The sequence below is a fragment of the Lottia gigantea genome (genome assembly GCF_000327385.1).
Source record: "Lottia gigantea unplaced genomic scaffold LOTGIsca_52, whole genome shotgun sequence".
Classification (NCBI taxonomy): Eukaryota; Metazoa; Mollusca; class Gastropoda; family Lottiidae; genus Lottia; species Lottia gigantea.
This window is the reverse complement of record NW_008709781.1, coordinates 567,874-589,175: the sequence shown is the minus strand read 5'-3', so window position 1 is coordinate 589,175 and position 21,302 is coordinate 567,874.

Here is a 21,302-nt window from a genome sequence, read left to right as displayed (position 1 = left end):
GACCTTCTGTCCTTGTTTTAATGGGTCTGAACCTTTTCTGTGTCTTTCTTCAATTTATTAGGATGCTACCTTCGGTACTTATTCTTATGGGACTTGACATGATATCATGTATTGTTTGTCAGCATTCAATCTTTTGAAAGCTGTTCCATTTGAAAAGGCACAACCTGCCTTGTGGTGGGCCTATACAACCAGCTCATGGTTTTGTCTTTTTCACCCCACGTCTTGATACAACCTTTTTCCCCCAGCAGTTGTCACACTGAGGATAGTGACCCTTGTGATGGTAGGGTATGTGCGGATAGGTGTTGTAGTTCTTTCTATGGTCGCTAGATGGACCTACCGGTGGTATTTCCTATTATATTACAGTTATTCCGCGTTAAATGTCCGCGAAAAGTCGAATTTTTGCTATACATTTAAACAAAAATTAGGGACGGGGCCGTTTTCGGGCGGGGACGATCATCAATTGCTTTTTTATGTGGCCTAATACACATATTATACAACAATATATCTTAATAACAAAATACCACAGAAGTGTCAGTTGCACAGTTAAACTATAATATATATAAGCAGGTAATTTGATACCCTACAATACAATTTCAATACAATATGCTATTAATGGACACAAAGAATAATGTTAAATAAAAGTCAAACTAACCCAAAGGTGGGGTTTTAACCAAAGCTGTTGTAAATTGTTTTAACTAATTTGATGTTTAAACCCGTGAATGAATAAATATAATTAAAGATAATTATAATATAATATGTAATAATTACTAAAGACTAAGCTTTACTTTAGATATAAAAGGTAAAGTATAAAAATTCAAGATGGCTACCGTTAATAAACTAAAATACCATAGTTACATTTGTTCACCTCTCATACAAAAGATAGTTACCCAAAAGACAATTACCCTATAAAATACCCAAAACACGCATACCCGTGAAGTTATCTGAAGAAAATAACTATGGTGAAAAAGGTTGAAGTAGTCAGATTTCTTATGGTATTGGTGTAGTGAAATATATATAATTTACATTGAATGTTCTTCAATGTTGTAATGGATAGTATGTTTAGTGTATTTTCCTTGTTTTATATTATTTCAATATATTCTTGGGATTTGGATTGATCTTGTTCAAGGTATGTTACATTTTAGTTATCTTTTGGTACTTTTGATTATCCCGGTTACTAGGGTGGCATCCATGTTGTATTTTGCAAGTTTTATATCTTATAGTGTTTTTCATATCTTATAAATTACATTATATATATATATTCCCTATCATTATTACAATTAACTATTCATACTAAATTACATACAATGCACTCCCAACTCTATTACACATCTTATTTTCAGATCCTACACCTCTGGTTAGGTACATTCCCTCCTATTGGTTTATTAGTTTAAAACCCCTTTACAGGGTAGGTTAAGTTATTAGTATATATTTATATTGTTTTACATTTATTAGATACCTATACCGTAACTATGCAAAATGCGACAACACTACTCCAAAGACCAGGATAAAAAAAAGGAAAGTTTCTGACTGGATAGGTGATGAAACTCATTGAAAACTCACTAAGCTGACCAATGACAGAAGGTGACAAGGTCCAGTGAGGTCAGTTCAGTTAAGAGACTAAGAGGGGGCAATAATAAGAACATTAGTATTAGGTCAGTGTAAAGTAACAATGTGCTTATAAAAACAGTAGTGGTGCATATAGATAAGACAACAATTAAATAAAACAACCAAGATTTTTTTTAAAATTACCACAATTATGTCAGGTTCCCGAGAAAGGGTCCCAACTATCCTTAATGAGCCTCTGCCAGTCTTTAAGATAGCTTGCCAGGCAAGGTAATATACGCCCACTGGCAGCTTTGATTTTGAATAGAAATATTTGGCAGTACAGTATAAATCACCAGTATGAAATATTCAACCTTCAGTCATACACTTCCTTTGAACTCTTTGGGGCAATACTGAATAATATTGAGTATGAGTTATTGCCAACGTGTTCAAGTTTTAGCTCGTGAAAACTCTAGAAGGACCTTCCGGTCGGTACTGAATAATAAAACCAATCCTCGAAGCAGGCAGCTTAGCTAGTTCCCCTCGTCAGGGGCAGGCTTTAATTACAACGGTCATTTTAATGCTACACTGCTACACAGAAACGGTTACATGATCAGGATAGAAAAGCATTGTATTCATTATATTTCATTTTTAATAAGTTAAATATGTCTATTGACTGTCAATTGAAAATCTATGATTCTTTAGTTAAGTCTGTTCTAATGTATGAAAGTGAAGTCTGGGGGTTCAATTTGTCAAAGGATGTTGAAAAAGTACAAAACGAGTTCATGCGAAAAATATTAAAAGTAAGATTTGGTTCAAACATATGCGTCTTAATGGGTGAAACTGGATGTTACCATCATATATTTGTAGAAAAATTAGAATTTGTAAATACTGGCTGAATTATTTTAAATTGTGCATCAGCTTTATTATTTAATATTTATCGGGAGCTTAAGTATGATTGTGACAGGTTTAAACAGAACTGGGCAACTCAAGTGAGAAATTTACTATATATGATCTGGGCTTCAATTAGTTTTATATAAACCTTTTTTGACTGAAACAGGAACAATAAAGTTTCTTACTTTTATAAAAGATGATAACTAACGTAGTATTCTTTGCAATTTTAGATTAGATAAGTTACAGTTAAATGCTTTTTATTGTTTAAGAGCTAAAATTAGAAAGCTATTTCAAGGATGAGGTCAATAACTCCTATGAAACATTTTTCTATTTGTTTGATTTTTGATAGGGTTCATCCTTGAACAGCAAATTATTGTGGGACTTTGCTTTCAGCAAATTCCCAGTTTGTTATCGAAATGTCAATTCTTTTTTTTTTGTGGGATTTCAGCAAAGTCCCAGTTTGTTATCGAATTGTCAATTCTTTTTTTTTTTTTTTTTTTTTTTTTTTTTCAACATTCACGAACCTTAGATATAGGCGACGATGTGCATAAATATATTTTGGATCTTTTTTGCAAAACCGGAAGTGCCACAGTTTAATATATGCAAGAATAGATAATCGGCTCTAAGAGTCGTATTTTTCGATCGATTTTCTTTGGGTTTGCATTTTTGGAATCTACTGTTAAAATCTGAAAGAATAGCAGTTTCAAAATTTCAAAATTCGAAAATTTGTCGCAGACATTTTATTTGCCAAATTTTGCATTTTTTTCATTTTTTTTGCTTTTTGTCTGATTAATTTGAAAACAATTGAGCAAAGACAGTTTAAGAATGTAAACAAAATGGTACAGTCAAATTTTCAATTTCACTTCCGGTTTAAACAGGAAAACGATGTTCACTTCCGGTTGAATATCTTCCGGTGTAATTTGTATAGGACAAAAATTTTTATGCTGAAAGGTAGACAAAGTTATGACAAAAAAACAAAGAAAAAAAATCCGGAACAGACGTGAAATTTTGGCCGCCATTTTAATTTTTCTGAAATGATTCGATTTTTATTCAGACATAATGGCTCATCCGATTTAAATGATTTTGGTGTCAAATGAAAGAAGATAAAAAAATCCATGACATTAGGAAGCTTTTTTCGATTCTCAATTTTGCTTTTTTGCAACATCCGGTTGAATTTTTTCAAAGTTTGAAGGGTCATATCTCGTGATCTTGAACTTTGATGACCTTGACCTTCATAGCTGTCCGAAAACAGCCAAATTCGCAACTTTGGACTGCTCTAGCACGTGACCAAATAACCTACAGGGTTTTTCGGATTCTTAATGTGCTTTTCATGCTCTTTCAAGTGCTTATAACAATCGTTTTTTAAAGCAAAATTGAAATTTTTCAAATTTGAGTTTTTTTTACAATATTTCTGTTTCTTTGAGCTTGGTGTGTATATATCTTATGACCTATTTTATGTAGAACATTGAAACTTGGAACACAACAAGACAATTTGAATATGAATTAACCTATGACAAAAAAGTTGAGGTGGGCGTGGCACATCCGGGTTGAATTACTAATTGTTTACATTTTGGGAAAGGGGCATAACTCGCATAGGATACATTTGTTCAAAAAGGAACTTTGCACACAATTACCTCATGATTTTGGCCAGTTTGTGTTAATAGGTCAATTGTTTCAGCTTTATAGTTCAAAAAAGGAACAGGTTTTGAAAATTCAAAATTTTCAATTTTTGACCTTGACCTTTTTTGTCCCTGATTTTTGTAGGATCAAAGGTCATTCACATTGGTTATCTATTTATACTTTTATATTTGCTGTCCTATCTCAACTTCCGGTTTTATAGCCGTATATATTTAAAAATTTTGATGACTTGTATCTCATAACCTTGACCTTTGTTGACCGTCTCCCTTTCAATGTCAAATGTCATTGACCTTGGCTATCTCCTGATACTTTCATTTGTGAGGTCTGTCCACTTCCGTTATAACAATCTTCCAAAGAATTCTTCTCAACTTTAGACTTCTCTTGCGCGTGATGTAATTATCGTAGAAAGTTGATTTTTTCAGAGTCTTTTGCAATTTGCTACATTTGCAAAGTCCCACTCTGTGCCACGTGTGGCTCTAGTATATAGATATTTTCATTGCGTGGCAAATCTATCGATTTGTCACGCTTTGTTTTCGTTATGATTATTATTTTTTTTTTTTGTTGGGAACGTCCCTAGATAAAATCGAAAATGGTATAGCATAATTGTCTTCACCAAACATTTTTAAATGACCTGGAATCAAAAATGCATATCTGAAACTCAATTTTTGCTAAACCGGGAGTGTGCCATTGCATAATGTGCAAATATTTTGCATCAAGTCTGTAGGACTTATTTATGTACCGATTTACCTGAAATTTTCTTTAATATGTTCATTGTTATTAGACATATCTGGTGAGGCTAAAAAATTTTGAATCTAAAATTTTCAAAAAAGCTCAAAATTTTAACTCAGCCGTTAATTATCCGATTGATTTGAAATTCACAGGACATATACAGAATGTCCATACAAATAAATTTAGACAATCAAAATTTTTCTATCACATCCGGTTTTTTTAAATCACGCCTGGCACCCCCACTTCCGGTGTAAATATCAGATGTTGGCAAAAACCATATATATTGTCTGTCAGTCATAATTAGAATGCACTGCGCAGAAAAAATGCAACCGGAATTGATGCATAAGCCGTCGCCTCGGACTGACCCATTTTAGCAAAAAATTAATTAGTCCTCCATTTTTTATCCGATTTTTATGATTTTGGTGTCTATTAAAACCTTGTAACCTTGTCTACAGTTTGTTGGAACAGAATTTTGAATTTCGAATTTGAATTTTTTTTATATTCGTTTGAATTTTTTGAAATGTGACCTTGACCTTCGCTGACCTTGAAAATTTCACTGTAGGATGTTCTTGACCTCAGCTATCCACAGGTGTACTCATATTGGTTGAAACATATTAAATTCCGGTTTAATAGCCATTCAAAAATTAACAGTTTTGACAACTTTGGACGACCTTTTCTAATAAACAGAGAAAATTATTTTTTTCAATTTTGTAATTCCCTTTTGATTATCTTTTCAATGATATATGACAATAATCCATTAAATATGTTTTAAAAATATTGGGTTTTTTTCGACTGAGGGTTCTAACTTACAATGTAATTAACTCCTAGCAATATGGTTTGTATATTCAGGATCTACTTTTTTTTCTATTTTCAACGATATGTGACATGGGTGGTTTAATACAAAATTGAATTTGTGAAAATAGGCATAAAAGTGTTAAATGTTTATAAAAAATGTGATAAAAATCTGTAGATTGTGGGGATTCAAATGTGTTATAACAGGTTATATAATATGATAGGAAAGCTATCCATATGAACTTTTGACATGCCGGTGTGAAGTAGTTTGGGTCATAAACAGATTAATCTGATTATGTAATCTTTTAACACTTAAAAAAATTACTTTTTTTTTTCAATTTTCACTTACAATAATTTAACATACACTCATATAGAGTAGTGAATTTTTGATACATTAACCTGTTCGAATTTTTTCTGTACCATTAATAGAACTAGCTCTATCTGCAAGATACACACAACAGTTTTGGTTATTGGTGTTAGTTAGGCTGAGGGAATAAAAGCAAACGGCGGGCTGTCTATATCAAACACTGACCGTGGAATCAGAATACAGAGCGGGATTCGAACCCACAGCACTTAATCGCCTAGCAGGCACCAATTCAACTGGCTTCCGACAGCGCTAACCCTTAGCAATAAAAAGAACGTGGCAATTTTATCTTCTGCTAAGATTATTATAGGTCACGAATTCACCTACAGACCAACCTACTAGTTTGCTTTCCACTTCAAATATAGTGAACATAAATACACCATCTACTTCATCATCACCTCACAGATCTCTCACGATTGCACCGTCTTCTTCAACATCACCTCGCAGGTCTCTTACTTTTGATAAGACACTCTTCTTCATCATCAACTTCTTCTGTCACCAACGAACCGGCATTATCTAGACCCTCTACTAAACCACACGTTCATAGCCGACAGAGTGATAAATCCAAATTCAATCTACCAAAACCAACCAAACCTATTCTCATCATTGGATCGTCAAATTTAGGCCGTATCCCAGAAGGCACCTCAGAAACCCAAATAGAGAGTTTTCCAGGCGCAAAAATCTGTCATTTGAAGTCTATCATCACTAAAGCAGAAGCCAGTCAAGTACCAAATAAAGTAATAGTACATGTAGGTCTAAATGATAAACAATAAGATGGTAATTTCATCCACATCCAAATGTTGGAACTGCTGTCAATTGTCCGAAACAAGTTTCCAAAAGCCTCCCTGTATGTCTCGCCGATACCATTTTCTTCATCTTTAAAACGAGCATGTCCTGGAGCCTTCAAGAACCTATCAAAATTCAATGAACTTATCACAGCTAAACCACCAACTAATACCACTACCATTCCAGAATACTCCGGATTCATTAAAATTCAAAACGACAATATTTATTGGACAGAGATGACAGCCAAGAATGTATTTTCTCACTGGATGGCCCATTTAAACTAGATGCGGGGGTGGACCGAAACTGGATAAAACAGTAGTGAATCTGAGCTCAAGATCATTATCTGTAATGGAAGAAAGTCTATTGGTAGGTAGGTAGGTAGATGACAAGTTAACGTTCGCTTCCAGCGGATGCTGATATCGCAAGTCTATTGGACAAAGGCCTTAAATTTATACCCACGGCAGTGCCTTCATCCATTGACAAAATTTTAGATGCCACTTGCAAATTTGAACGATTAATAAAACTGGCCTATTTTTACAGAAAAACCCTTGGTAGAGGAACCCGGAAGAAGTTTGTGGAAAAATCTGAATGGACTCCACCAGATGCCCTAATACACACCGATATTTTAGCAATTTGTGATAACATGCGATTTGAAACTTCTCTCTTACCATTGGTAAAAGAAAATAGCAACTTGACGCGAGCTGAAAGGACCATTTTAAACAAACTAAAGAACGATAAAAATATTATCATACGGAAAAGTGATAAAGGAAGCTCGTGTGTCATCTTAAACTGCGAAGATTACATTAAAGAAGTTGAAAATCAATTACAAACAACGCGAACATTACCAAAGTTTAGATGCTCCGATGTTTAAAGAAACCGGCAGTGTGATTAATGACATTTTAAAAAAATTAGTCAATGGCAAAATTATTTCAGATAAGCAATACGACTATCTTTCGGCTAGTTCTACTGCACGTCAACGGCATATTTATACCCTCCCGAAGATCCATAAGAACCCGGAAACAGAATGGTTTTTACCGAACATTATACCTAAGGGTCGACCAATCATTTCAGACTTCTCCAGCGAATCTTACCTTTTTTGTTACCTTTAGCGTGCCAACATCCATCATATATAAAAGACAGATCCGATTTTGTTGAAAAAATAAAGAGTTTAGAAATCCCAGAAAATGCCTTCTTCATATCAATGGACGTTAGTAGCATGTATACAAATATTGACATCGAAGCCGGTTTGAACGCTGTAAAAAAAATGCTTTGAGAGAACTCCTGATCCAAAACGGCCCGATTCTGAAATTCTGAAATTACTCGAAATTTGTTTAAAACGGAATGATTTTTATTTTAACGGTAAGGTTTATCTTCATACTTCAGGAACAGCAATGGGTAAGAGATTTGCCCCAAGCTATGCCAATATATTCATGGCTGAATGGGAACGCGAAATTGATTTGATCTCTCATTTCAAACCAATTTTCTTCGGACGTTTTTTGGATGACATATTTTTAATTTGGCAACATACTATTCAGGAATTCTGGCAATACTTCGAAATTCTAAATAACCATCACCCATCAATCAAATTAACAGCAAATATAAGTGATCACAGCATGGACTTTCTCGACACAACAGTATTCAAAGGACCGGAAGGCTGATATTAAAGTATTTTTTCAAACCCACTGATACCCACCAACTTTTATTGAAAAGCTCTTTTCATCCTAAACATACATTTTCAGGCATAATAAAATCGCAAGTTTTACGGTTCCGTAGAATTTGCACTAGAACAGAGGATTTTGGTGATGCGTGTCAATTAGTCTTTAAAAAATTGCGAGAGCGGGGATATTCAAAACGATATCTACGCAGCATTAAAAGCAAAACTCTTTCAGAAATTGAGAATCGTAACACAATCCTCGTTCCGGTAAACTCTAATCAATCTTTCGGATCACGGCCGTGCAGATCTACAAGATGTAGAACCTGCGAGCATTTAACAACCAATTCTTTCTCTAATAAGCATAACGGTAAACAATTCCCTATTTACGGTGAGCTTTCTTGTACCAGCACAAATATCATTTACCTAATGTCATGCGACAAATGTCATTTACAATACGTAGGCGAAACTAAAAACTCTTTGAGAGAAAGAATTAACGGCCATCGTTTCGACATCTCCCATCATCTGGATAAACCTATTGGGAACCATTTCAACTCTCTCAACCATTCCCTCGCAGATATGAAGGTGGCGCCCATTGAAAAGCTCATCGCAGAAGAAGACACCAACCCTAAAGTTCAAGACTATACAGGGAGAGCTTTTGGATGAATCAACTTAAAACTATTTCACTCTGTGGACTAAATATACAGTTTGATTCTCAAATAATCCCATTTGTTGCTCCATTCAATAACATTTCTTGCCAAGCATCCCGAATTATCAAAAGATACTACACAGAGTTACAAAATAAATTTCCCACTATTTTTTACAAGAAATTAGTCATAGCATATTCGAAAAATAAAAATCTACAGGATATAGTTGTTCGCGGTCGACTTGACCCCACCGATGATGTAGAGTGATCTAACAGAATTAATTATGTTCATTGTCTGTTTACTTTATAGTATATAATAGTCTAAAACAATTTACTTTCTATACCTGCAGCCATTAATCGCTTTTCTTCATTATTCCAGAAAAAATTGAAGCAGTCTGAGTTTTTATGATTCTGTATTTTCCACAGACAATTGTCCCAATAATGTTATTTCCGTAAATTTAGATTATAAGTATTATGAATTTCTTTATTAGGTCCAAGAAGATTTATATGATAACCGTTATGATCTTCTTTTATTTGGTTCATTGCATATTAGCATCACAATTATTGTAACATAACTTTAACCCTGTGCCAGTGCCTTATATTGAATAGTAACTTGTTACTCTTCAATCACCCTAATCACTATATTTCAACTCTATAATAATTCACAGTTTTTTTTAATTTTTTGCAAAATTTCCCCTTATGATAATAAAACATACACTTATTTAGAGCAGTGACTTTTTGATACATTAACCGGTTCGAATTTTGTCTGTTTGTCTGTACCATTAATAGAACATTATATAGCAATTTTTGGTTATTGGTGTTATGCTGAGGGTATGAAAGCAAACAACATTTATTGTCGTCTGTTAAGCTTATTATAAGTCATAAATAAATTAGTCTGACTACGTAATCTTTTAGCTCTATAATAATTCACATGTTTTTTCGAGTTGTGCTATATTTTCACTTACAATATTTAAACAAACGCTCATTTAGAGCAGTGAATTTTCACTACATTTACCTGTTCGAATTTTCACGACCTTTGCAAAATGAAGATGACAATACACCTCAAATTCCCGACATTTTATATGATAAAGGTCAAAGTAGCAGAGTTCGCACTGAAACTAATATAAGCACTGCTTCGAAAAGTGATGCTATTCCCTTACTTAGATCCCTGAATGAAATACAGTCTCAGGTTTATTATGACGTTTACCAGTATTGTCTGGACAAAGTTAATGGTATAAACCGCGATCCAGTTAGAATCTTTGTTACTGGTTCAGCTGGTACCGGTAAATCTCACCTTATCAAATGTATTCAATACGAAGCGTCTCGTATTTTTGCGAAAACTGCGAAAAGTTAAGATGACATCACTGTTCTCTTAACCTCACCAACTGGGGTGAGTGCTTTTAATATTGGAGCGTCAACTATTCAGAGAAGTTTTTCAATAAGAAAGGGGTTCTCATTTCCACCTTATCAACCATTGGGACAAGAAACTATTAATACATTAAGATGTAAATATCGCAACTTACAAATATCAATTATAGATGAAATTTCAATGGTAGATCTTAAGCTTTTTTTGGCGATTAGGGCAAATAAAGGGTATCGATGAGTTATTTGGAAATATCTGTGTCATATGTTTTGGAGATATGTGGCAACTAAGACCAGTTAAAGGTAATAGTTTATGTCATGAAAGTGTCATAGACCTATGGAACGGTAATTTCAAACTTGTTGAACTTACTGAAATTATGAGACAAAAAGATGATTTAGCCTTTGCCCAAACATCGAATAGAATTAGACAAAGAAAAAAAAGTGAACCAATGCTTGCTTCAGACGTCAAAATGTTACAGAGTAGGGTAACTGACAAAATTTTTGTAAAATTTGATAAAGTTGGAATAAATGAAGACAGTGTTCCATATAGAACACATTGCTTTGAATATTTTGGATAAAAATATTAACGTAATTGTTATCTATAGACCACCCGTTTATCGATTAGATTTATTTCTCCCAATGTTAGAAAGATTATTAGTTGAATCACAAGAATATGGTTCAGACTATGTTATTATGGGGGATTTCAACTAAAATATCTTGGAGAGTCATTTGTCTATACTAAATTGTTTTAAAAAATGTGGTTTTTAACCACTTGTTCAGCATTACACTACTGAAGGTGGGGCACTTATAGATCATGTTTATATCAGTAAAGAAATTCCGTCACATAATGTTCACATTTCACACATACCTGTATATTATAGCTACCATGAAGCTATCAAAATAACCATACGATAAGTTATATTGAATAAGTTAAGATCGAATTTACCCTTTCTCAAAACATTTCATTTAGCTTGGCTCTTCACTAAAAGTGGTCGAGTCAACACCGGGCTTGAGAGGGTTTGAAGTTCAAAAAAGTCTTACAGCCATCAGGCAAAGTATCACGGGCCACGCTTAGTGTTGTTCACAGATCTAGTTATAATTGATTTTTTTTATTATTATCGTTATTTTTTCCAATTATCTGACTAAGGCCTACTAACCCTTAGTCAAACGTGTTTGACATAAATGCAAATTACGTTGAATATGAGTGTACTGATCACATATTTAATTTTTAATAGGGCAATCTTCTCACTGAAGATAGGCCTACCTGAAATATACCAATAATCATTGACATTATGATAATAAAGCTCCGAAGATTATGTAATGTCCTCAAGTTGAAAGCCTTTAGTTCCGTTCCAAAACCTTTATTATGAACTCCAGTCCACAATCCAAGGTAAGTAGTAGTGGAAAAGGGAGGAAAAAAACTACAATACAAAAATAAACAATGATAAGCAATAGGCCTCTTGATCCAATACAATAAGTTGTATGAATATAGAAAATACAAATTCCTGATAACCATCCATAATAAAATACTTAATCCTTGATAATTATGAATATAAAATTTACATTCTACAGATTTCATATAAGTTTATATAAGTTTATGAAGTTTTATTAAAGGTATAAAATGGAGGACAGACAAGTACTGATCAATGACGTCATAGTTCTCAATTTTCCCTTCACATAACCTGAACCTGAACTTCTATACATATTATAACATTAGATATTTGAACTTATCTGTTACATCTCCCTTTTTTCAATTATAGGCTTACATCAAAATTGTATTTCAAAACATGCTATAGTTTAAATTGCACTGTAAAACATAATATAAATTTCACTTTGAAGTCCCACAATTGACTTTAAATTGTTCTCAGTTAAAATAAAATGAAGATTTAAAACCACTATTTGCAGTCTCTAATTTCTATCAGAAATCATTTTGAATAGTCCTATTAAACAGTCTCTATAAGTCTCTTAAGTGGTTTGACTATTCTTATGATTATGTAACATGTCAGGTCAGCAGTTCATGTAGGGTTAATAATAATATTGTTGCCGATTCTTGTGTCAGTTCTAGGCTAATTAACCTAAGGGAAAAGTTCGAACATAATTATAATGTGCAAATAACAGCTTTCAAACAATAATTAAATCAATATATATAAATATAACAGTGTGTGGCTTGAAACTAGGCAAAACAAAAACACCCCCTGGAAGACATATAGTGAAAATTGATAATATATTGTGAATTAACCTGTATTTAATTGTATGTTAATTGTTATTAATGCCTTATGCTATTTTCTCTTCTTTCTTTTTGAAGGTATACACTATATCAGTTATTCTAAGCTTAATGGTAGAAAATGATACTTTCCCATTAAGAAAGATTAACAAGGTAACAAAAAATATACATACATAAAATATACCATATATATATGGTTAATATACTTATAAATATTTAATGTATGTTAATTATAGTGCCCTTTTCTCCTTTGATTTTAAACTATATATATCAGTTATCCTTAGCTTATTTGTAGTAAAATGATACTGTCTCACTGTGGAAGATTAGCAGGGTAACAAAAAACAAATATTTTAATTACAAAATATATATAGAAACCTGTCACACTGCCAGTGTTGCATTAGAATGATAAACATGATTTATATTCTGTTTGGCCAAATGTTAAGGGAATTTTAACAATATTTAAATGACACAAGTTTTAACTAGAAATGAAATTGTCTGTTGCAAAAAAAAGCTTTTATGAGAATACGAAAATGTTTAAATAAGAGGCAATATTATCATTATCATGCTTTTTTACACTTAAATGATTTTGCATAATGAAACTGGAGGCACACAAGAGAGAGAACCTAACCTATTTTGTATTATATTTGAAGAAATCCTAGTAATATGGGCGTCTCTAAATATGTAACATATCTTACAAAACTTAATTTTTATTATTATAATACTCTTTGTATGAATGTGTGTGAATGTTTTCATTTATATATTCTTTTTTTATCATTTAAGTTATGCAGCATCTAAAGATATTTACACTTAACTGCATGCGTTTGGGAGACTGAGAACTGATCTGTTTGATGTACTTCGAGAAAAACAATTCAATATCTACTGTATCCAAGATTTTAGAATCTAAAGTTATCCGGTCACAATGGGGGTATGTTTTATTTTTTAGTCCTGGTAGATCTGATTCAAGAGGTACAGCTATTCTTTTTAATAAAAACTTTCAGTATGAAATCCTTAATTTTGAAATTGATGATATTGGAAACCTAGTCGTATTGAAGTTCAGAAAATAAACATAACTTTCTCTTAATCAATATATATGGACCTAATCTAGACAAACCAAATTTTTATAAAGATATTGAAACGTATCTAAGTAATTCAGATGTAGATTTTACAATGATTGTAGGAAATTGGAATTTAGTCCAAGACATTGACTTAGACACAAATAACTATAAACATATAAATAACCCAAATACAAGAAAAGCAGTATTATCTTTAAAGGAAAATTTTGATCTAATGGACCCATTTAGAAATATTAATCCAAATTTTTAAGAAGGTACACCTGGCACAAAAGAAAATCCGATTAAAAAAGCAAGGCTTAATTTTTTCTTAAAGAACTTATGAATTTGGTCGACAAAACAGAAACCTCATCTGGCTACAGAAGTCACTCGTTGCTATTTGAAATGATTTTAATAGATTGGAGGTATAACTATTCCCTACATTATTAAAAAAAGAAAGAAAGTAAGGTACACGATTCAAATCTGACAAAAGAAATAAATTTTATAGAAGCTTATTTAGACACTGATCCAAACTCCTCTACATTAAGTGAAATTCTTACAGATTCATTTACAAAACTATAACAAAGATTCTTGTTAGAAAACCATGATGAAACCAATAGCCAATTTGATATTCTGAATAAAATTTTTATGAAAACATATACAGTTCTGTAGACTCAGATTTGATCGATGTTAACCTAGACACTAAATTAAAAAAAGGATGTAAGAATATTGAGCAATACTGCGTCCCAGTCACTAGTAGGTAAAATCAAGGAGTCAGAAGTACTAAGTTTCCTTAAACATATGAAAAATAACAAATCTAATGGAAATGATGGATTTACATCAGAATTTTATAAAAAAAATTTGGACAGATATTAAAGATTATCTTATAAACGCTTATAATGACTCATTTGAGAATGAAATCCTCCCAATATCATTAAGACGAGGGGTAATCACTATTTTACCGAAAAATAACAATCCTAGAGAATTTTTATCAAATTGGCGACCAATATCACTTTTGAACGTCTCGTATAAAATTTTATCAGGCTGTTTGGCAAACAGAGTGGAAGCTCACCTCGATAAGATTATCAATGAAAATCAAAAGGGTTTCCTTACAGGGCGTTGTTTCGCGGGAAATACAAGAATGTTATACGATTTAATCAAATATACTGAAGAAGTGAGCCTTGGCGGAACTCTGTTCATTGTTGATTTTTTGAAAGCTTTCGATTCTCCTTCATGGAAATTTTTGAAAAATGTATTTGGCTAGTTCATTTTCGCACTAGAATTTATTCGATGGATCGAAATATTGAACGCAGGTTGGCCATTTATCATTCCACTTCAAAATAGAAAGAGGCTGTAGACAGGGGGACCCAATAAATCCTTATCTTTTATGATATGTGTGGAAATATTAGGTATTCTATATTATATATCTCCTTCTCTCCTTCTGACCCTTCAACTTTCAAAATTTCAAAATCACAACTTGAACAGTGTATACATGAGATAAGACTATGAATGTCAAAAATTTTTCTCAAATTAAATGATGACAAGACTGAATATCTGCTTTTAGGATCCAAAAATCAACTTAATAATGTAAATAGATCATCCATTGCGATTGGCAATTCCAATATAAATGCGTCACCCTCAGCCCGAAATATAGGTGTAATTTTTGACAGTAATATGCTCATGGATGTGCAGGTGAATAACATTACTAACCTTTGTTATTTTAATTTAAGGAACATTGGTAAGATCCGCAAATATTTATCTGTAGATGCCACAAAAACACTTGTTAATTCATTGATAACATCTGGTCTTGATAATTTTAATTCACTTCTTATTGGCATTCCTGAAAAACTTCTAAATAAATTGACTAATATTCAAAATACGGCAACACTCCTCATAACTAGAACAAAACTCCATGACCATATTACACCAATTTTATTTGATTTACATTGGCTTCCTATAAAATACAGAATAGAATTTAAGATCTTATTGTTAACTTTCAAATGTTTAAATGATTTAGCCCCTGTCTATCTAACTGAGCTTTTACAAATGTACTCCCCAGGAAGGACTCTACGTAGTACCAACAAACTGCTCCTTAAACCAAAAACTGCACAATTTGCTACCTATGGGCAACGTTCTTTTTCTGTCCAGGCGCCTATACTCTGGAATAATCTGCCATTTAGTTTAATATCAATTACCTCCGTTAATAGTTTTAAGAAGAAATTAAAAACACATCTCTTTACTCTGGCCTTTTCTTAGAGTTAAAGTTTTTAAATAGTTTAATATCAACTACCTCCGTTAATAGTTTTAAGAAGAAATTAAAACACATCTCTTTATTCTGGCCTTTTCATAGAGTTCAAGTTTTTAAATTAATAATGTATCATAAGTTGTCTATTTGTATTTTGTTGTATTTTGTTGTTCATGCTATATGTTTCCCAGTACTTTATTTTTCATATTTCATGTATTTAGTTTTTGTTTATGTATTAGGGTCTATATTGTGCAGTGTACTTGAACACAAATGTGAAAGAGGCACGATATTTGTTATCGAAATGTCAATTCTTTTTTTTTTTTTTTTTTTTTTTTTTTTTTTCGAAATTTACACACCTTCCTGAGCTTAGACTACAATAGTTGCAGCAACCATTCAACATTCACGAACCTTAGATATAGGCGACGATGTGCATAAATATATTTTGGATCTTTTTTGCAAAACCAGAAGTGCCACAGTTCAATATGTGCAAGAATAGTTAATCGGCTCTAGAAGTCGTATTTTTCGGTCGATTTTCTTTGGGTTTGCATTTTTGGAATCTACTGGCAAAATCTGAAAGAATAGCAGTTTCAAAATTTCAAAATTCGAAAATTTGTCGCAGACATTTTTTTTGCCAAATTTTGCATTTTTTTCATTTTTTTTTTTGCTTTTTGTCTGATTAATCTGAAAAAATGAATATCTTCCGGTGTAATTTGTATAGGACAAAAAAATTTATGCTGATAGATAGACAAAGTTATGACCAAAAAACGAAGAAAAAAAATCCGGAACAGACGTGAAACTTTGGCCGCCATTTTGATTTCCCTGAAACTCTTCGATTTTTATTCAGCCAATTTGGCTGAACCGAATTTCAAAATTTTGGTGTCAAATGAAAGAACATAAAAATTAAGAGAGATCGCAGGAAGCCGATTTTTGAATTTCGATTTTGCTTTTTTGCAATTTGCGATTGAATTTTTTCAATATTTGATGGCGTATATCTCGTGACCTTGACCTTTGATGACCCTGACCTTTATAGGGTCAAAGGTCATTGACCTTGGCTCTCATTTGATACTTTGACCTTTGACCTCCGACATGTACTTTCGGTTTTATAGCTATCCGTAAAAAGCCAAATTCGCAACTTTGGACTGCTCTAGCACGTGACCTAATTAACCTAGAGGGTTAATTTTTTCGGTTTTCTAATGTGCTTCTCATGTACTTTACATAGATATAGAACAATTGCTTTTTTAAAGCAAAATTGAAATTCGTGATTTTTTCAAATTTGAGTTTAGTTTTACCATATTTGTGTCTTTTTGATCTTCGTGTATGTATATCTTATGACCTATTCTATGTAGAACCTTGATATTTGGAATACAACTAGACACTTTGAATATGAATTCACCTATCACAAAAAAATTGGGGTGGGCGTGGCACATCCGGGTTCAATTACTAATTGTACAGCTCAGTTGTTTCAGCTTTATAGTTCCAAAAAAGGAACGGGTTTTAACATTTGGATATTTTCATTTTTCGATTTTGACCTTTGTTGACATTTGTTGACCTATATCTTTTGACTTGAATAATGTAGAAGCTTGAAATTTAAAACACAACATAACATTTGGAATATCAATTACCCTATGCAAAAAAATTAAGGTGGGCGTGGCACATCCGGGTAATATTACTCATTATTGATATTTTTGGCCAGGTGCATAACTCGCAAAGTATACGTTTGTTCAAAATGGAACTTTGCATACAATTATCTCATGAATTGAGCCACTTTGTCTTAGAAGTTCGGTTGTTTCCGCTTCTTAGTTCAAAAAAAGGAACAGGTTTTGGAAATTCAAAATTTTCAATTTTTGACCTTGACCTTTGATGACCTTGACCTTTGTTGGGTCAAAGGTCATTGACGTTTTCTATTAGTTCATGCTCTCATATTTGACCTCTGACGTCTACTTTCGCTTTTATAGCTGTCCAAAAACATCCAAATTCGCAACTTTGGACTGCTCTAGCACGTGACCTAATTAACCTAGAGAGTAAATTTTTTCGGTTTCCTAATGTGCTTCTCGTGTACTTTACATAGATATATAACAATTTTTTAAAGCAAAATTGAAATTCGTGATTTTTTCAAATTTGAGTTTTTTTTTTTACAATATTTGCGACTTTTTGAGCTTAGTGTATGTATATGTTATGATCTATTTGATGTAGAACCTTGGTATTTGGAATATAACTAGACACTTTGAATATGAATTCACCTATGACAAAAAAACTTATGTGGGCGTGGCGCATCCGGGTTGAATTACTAATTGTTTACATGTTGGGGCTGGGGCATAACTCGCATAGGATGCGTTTGTTCAAAAAGAGACTTTGCACACAATTACCTCGTCCTTTTGGCCAGTTTGTGTTTACAGCTCAGTTGTTTCAGCCTTATAGTTCCAAAAAAGGAACGGGTTTTAACATTTGGATTTTTTCATTTTCCGATGTACAAAAGACAGGTTTAGTAAATACATCAGCGGTGTTATGCGAAGATAGTACATATTCAAGACTTACCAAACCTCTCTCAGCTCATAAAATGGCATTTTGTATCTATATGCTTAGATCTTGTTGTTGTATAGGATTTTTAGCCAGTGCAATAGCCCCTTGATTGTCACAAAACTTATGTACCTCATGAAAATAACTTCAACCTGTCATACTATACATGTATATAACAGAAATGTATCACCTGCTAATGACCTGTACTCTGCTTCACAGGTAGACAAAGCTACAGTGACTTGTTTCCTACTTTTCCAAGAAATCAATGGACCATTATTTGACAAATGAAAACATATATCCTGTAGTACTACGACGATCATCATGAGAACTTCCCACGTCAGTATCACAAAACCTACCAAGGACAACTCACAAGATGACTTTCTGGACACTAAATTCTGATCTACAGCCTCTTTCAAATATCTTAGAACATGCTTTGCCATTGCATAATGAGCACACTTTGACATGTTGAGATAGTTTTGTCAAAATATAACATAAATTTGGTCTAGTAACTGTCATAACATATATAAAACTACCAACAATTTCCCTGTACAATCTGACATCAGCAAAATCAGAATCCTCAATTACCTTATTTATCTCTCACATGGGGTGGTCCTGGGTTTACAATCCTGCATACGAAATCTTGGCAAAATCTTATCAATATACCCAGACTGGTTCATTTGAATAATATTACCTTCATGAATAAACTGAAAGCCTAAAACCGATTTATTTTCCCCAGATCTTTCATCTTAAGCACATTTTGATGAAGTGTAGAGTGGTGTTTTGTGTCTATAATTATATTATCAACCCATACAATCATAATTGTTATCTTATTATATGTGTAGTATATACACAATTAACTTCTAAAGACTGAACAAAACTTTGGCTAGTTTATGTCACATATTGTTCGAATTCTTCCACTTTGTTTTAAGCCATACAGTTATTTCTGAAGTTTACACTCCAATTTTTCATCATTTTTCTGTAACAAACCTTTCGGGTTGTTCTATGTAAAATTCACAATCTATTGGCGCATTCACATATGCTGTTTTGGCATACATTTGGCGAACTACTAAATCATTCTGGACAGCTAGTTGCATCAAAGTTCTAACTCATTTAATACGAACTGTAGGTGAAAATGTTTCATGGTATTCTATATCCGGTAGTTGTGAATAACCTTTCGCAAAAAAACGAGCCTTATAGTTTTCTTCAATATTTGAACCAAGTTTCAAAGCTTACACCCATCTACCTCCCACCACCTTCTGTCTTCTGGCAGTGGAGTAACTTCAAATGTTTCGTTCTCTCACAAAGCATCTATCTCATCTGTCATGGCCTTTTCCCAATGGTATGGACTTGGAGAATAAATAGCATCCTGGTATGTCTGAGGTACTTCTGCTAAACAATAATCAATAGAATAAATTCTTTAATGGCATTCATCTTCTACATAATAATCATTCAGGTATCTAGTTATTGCATCTCGTCCTATACCGGAGTATTTGGTTCAGGTAAATTTTGGTTCCTGTCATCACCATTATCATTATTTTGTCATATGTTGACCTGATCACCTACAATTTGTGGTGCCTCATTCTCCCCACTTCAATCTTCTGGTGTGGTTTCCTCAGGCTTCCAGTTCAAAATATCATCATGGTAATTTCTACCATGCACACTAATAGTGTCATTAGTAGCCCTGATAAATTTTACACATCTGACTATCTCATATCCAACAAAAATTCCTTTTTGACACCTAACATCTACTTTTTGGACATATGCGTAAATCTGCATGCTGCTGACATCCGGTCTTTCACCTAAAAAAAAGCTTCATAGACAGTTTTCCGTTCCCATTATTATTATTACACCTATTTCGGATGTAGGCTGCTGTCATTAAAAATTGTTTCTCTGTCACACGTCAGTGTGTAAGTTCACAATTCTTTTGGCAATTTACTCTGTAACAACAAACATAATTATAAAAAAATAGACCTCTATGCCCTTTCTGCAGTAACATTATGATAAGGTGAGAATGGGGTAGACTTTTCATGTTCTATACAATTTTTTAATAAAAGAGTCTCAAATTCTTCAGAAATAAATTCACCACCCATTGTCCCTTCTCAAGCGCTCTATTGTAAAGGAGTAATATCTGCATGGTATTTCATTGAAGCCTTGGTTGTATCACTCTTATGCTTAAGAAAGTATTCCATTATTAACCAAGAGAAGTCATCAACAAAAATCAAACCATATCTAAAGCCATCCTTAGCTATTGGGTCAACTGGGCTTGCGAGATCACAATGTACTAAATCAAGTATTGTCACTGCACGTTTGTCTGGGTCCCTATTACTATATTGAGACATCTTACCTTCAAAACAAATATGAAATTATAATTGTCTATTACCAATTATTTTCATATCATCAACAACATTTTCCAACTTTAGAACATCTTTAACATTACAATGACCTAATATCTTATGTCATTCTTTAACAATCACAATCGTTCATTATAATCCAAGGAAGAACCATACCGATAATCAATGAAATAAGTAAAAATATTTGATACGAATTTGGCCCCTGTTCATTGAAACGAGTTCAATTTTTAGCTGGTAAATTGAAGAAGGCACATTTATTAAAAATGTCATTGAAATTTGAGGGAATTGAATTAGGAAGAAGGAGCCTCATTCAAAGTTTAAAAAAAAACGACGAAATAATTAATAGGTTATATTGTCCTTGATTTATCAATTAAAGAAGACCCTTCTGCCAAATGATATTTTTATTATGAAAGATAGCTCGCCAGGCAAGTTAATATACGCCCACTGGCAGCTTTGCTTTTAAATAAAAATATTTGGCTGTAAAGTAACAATTACCAGTATGAAATATTCAA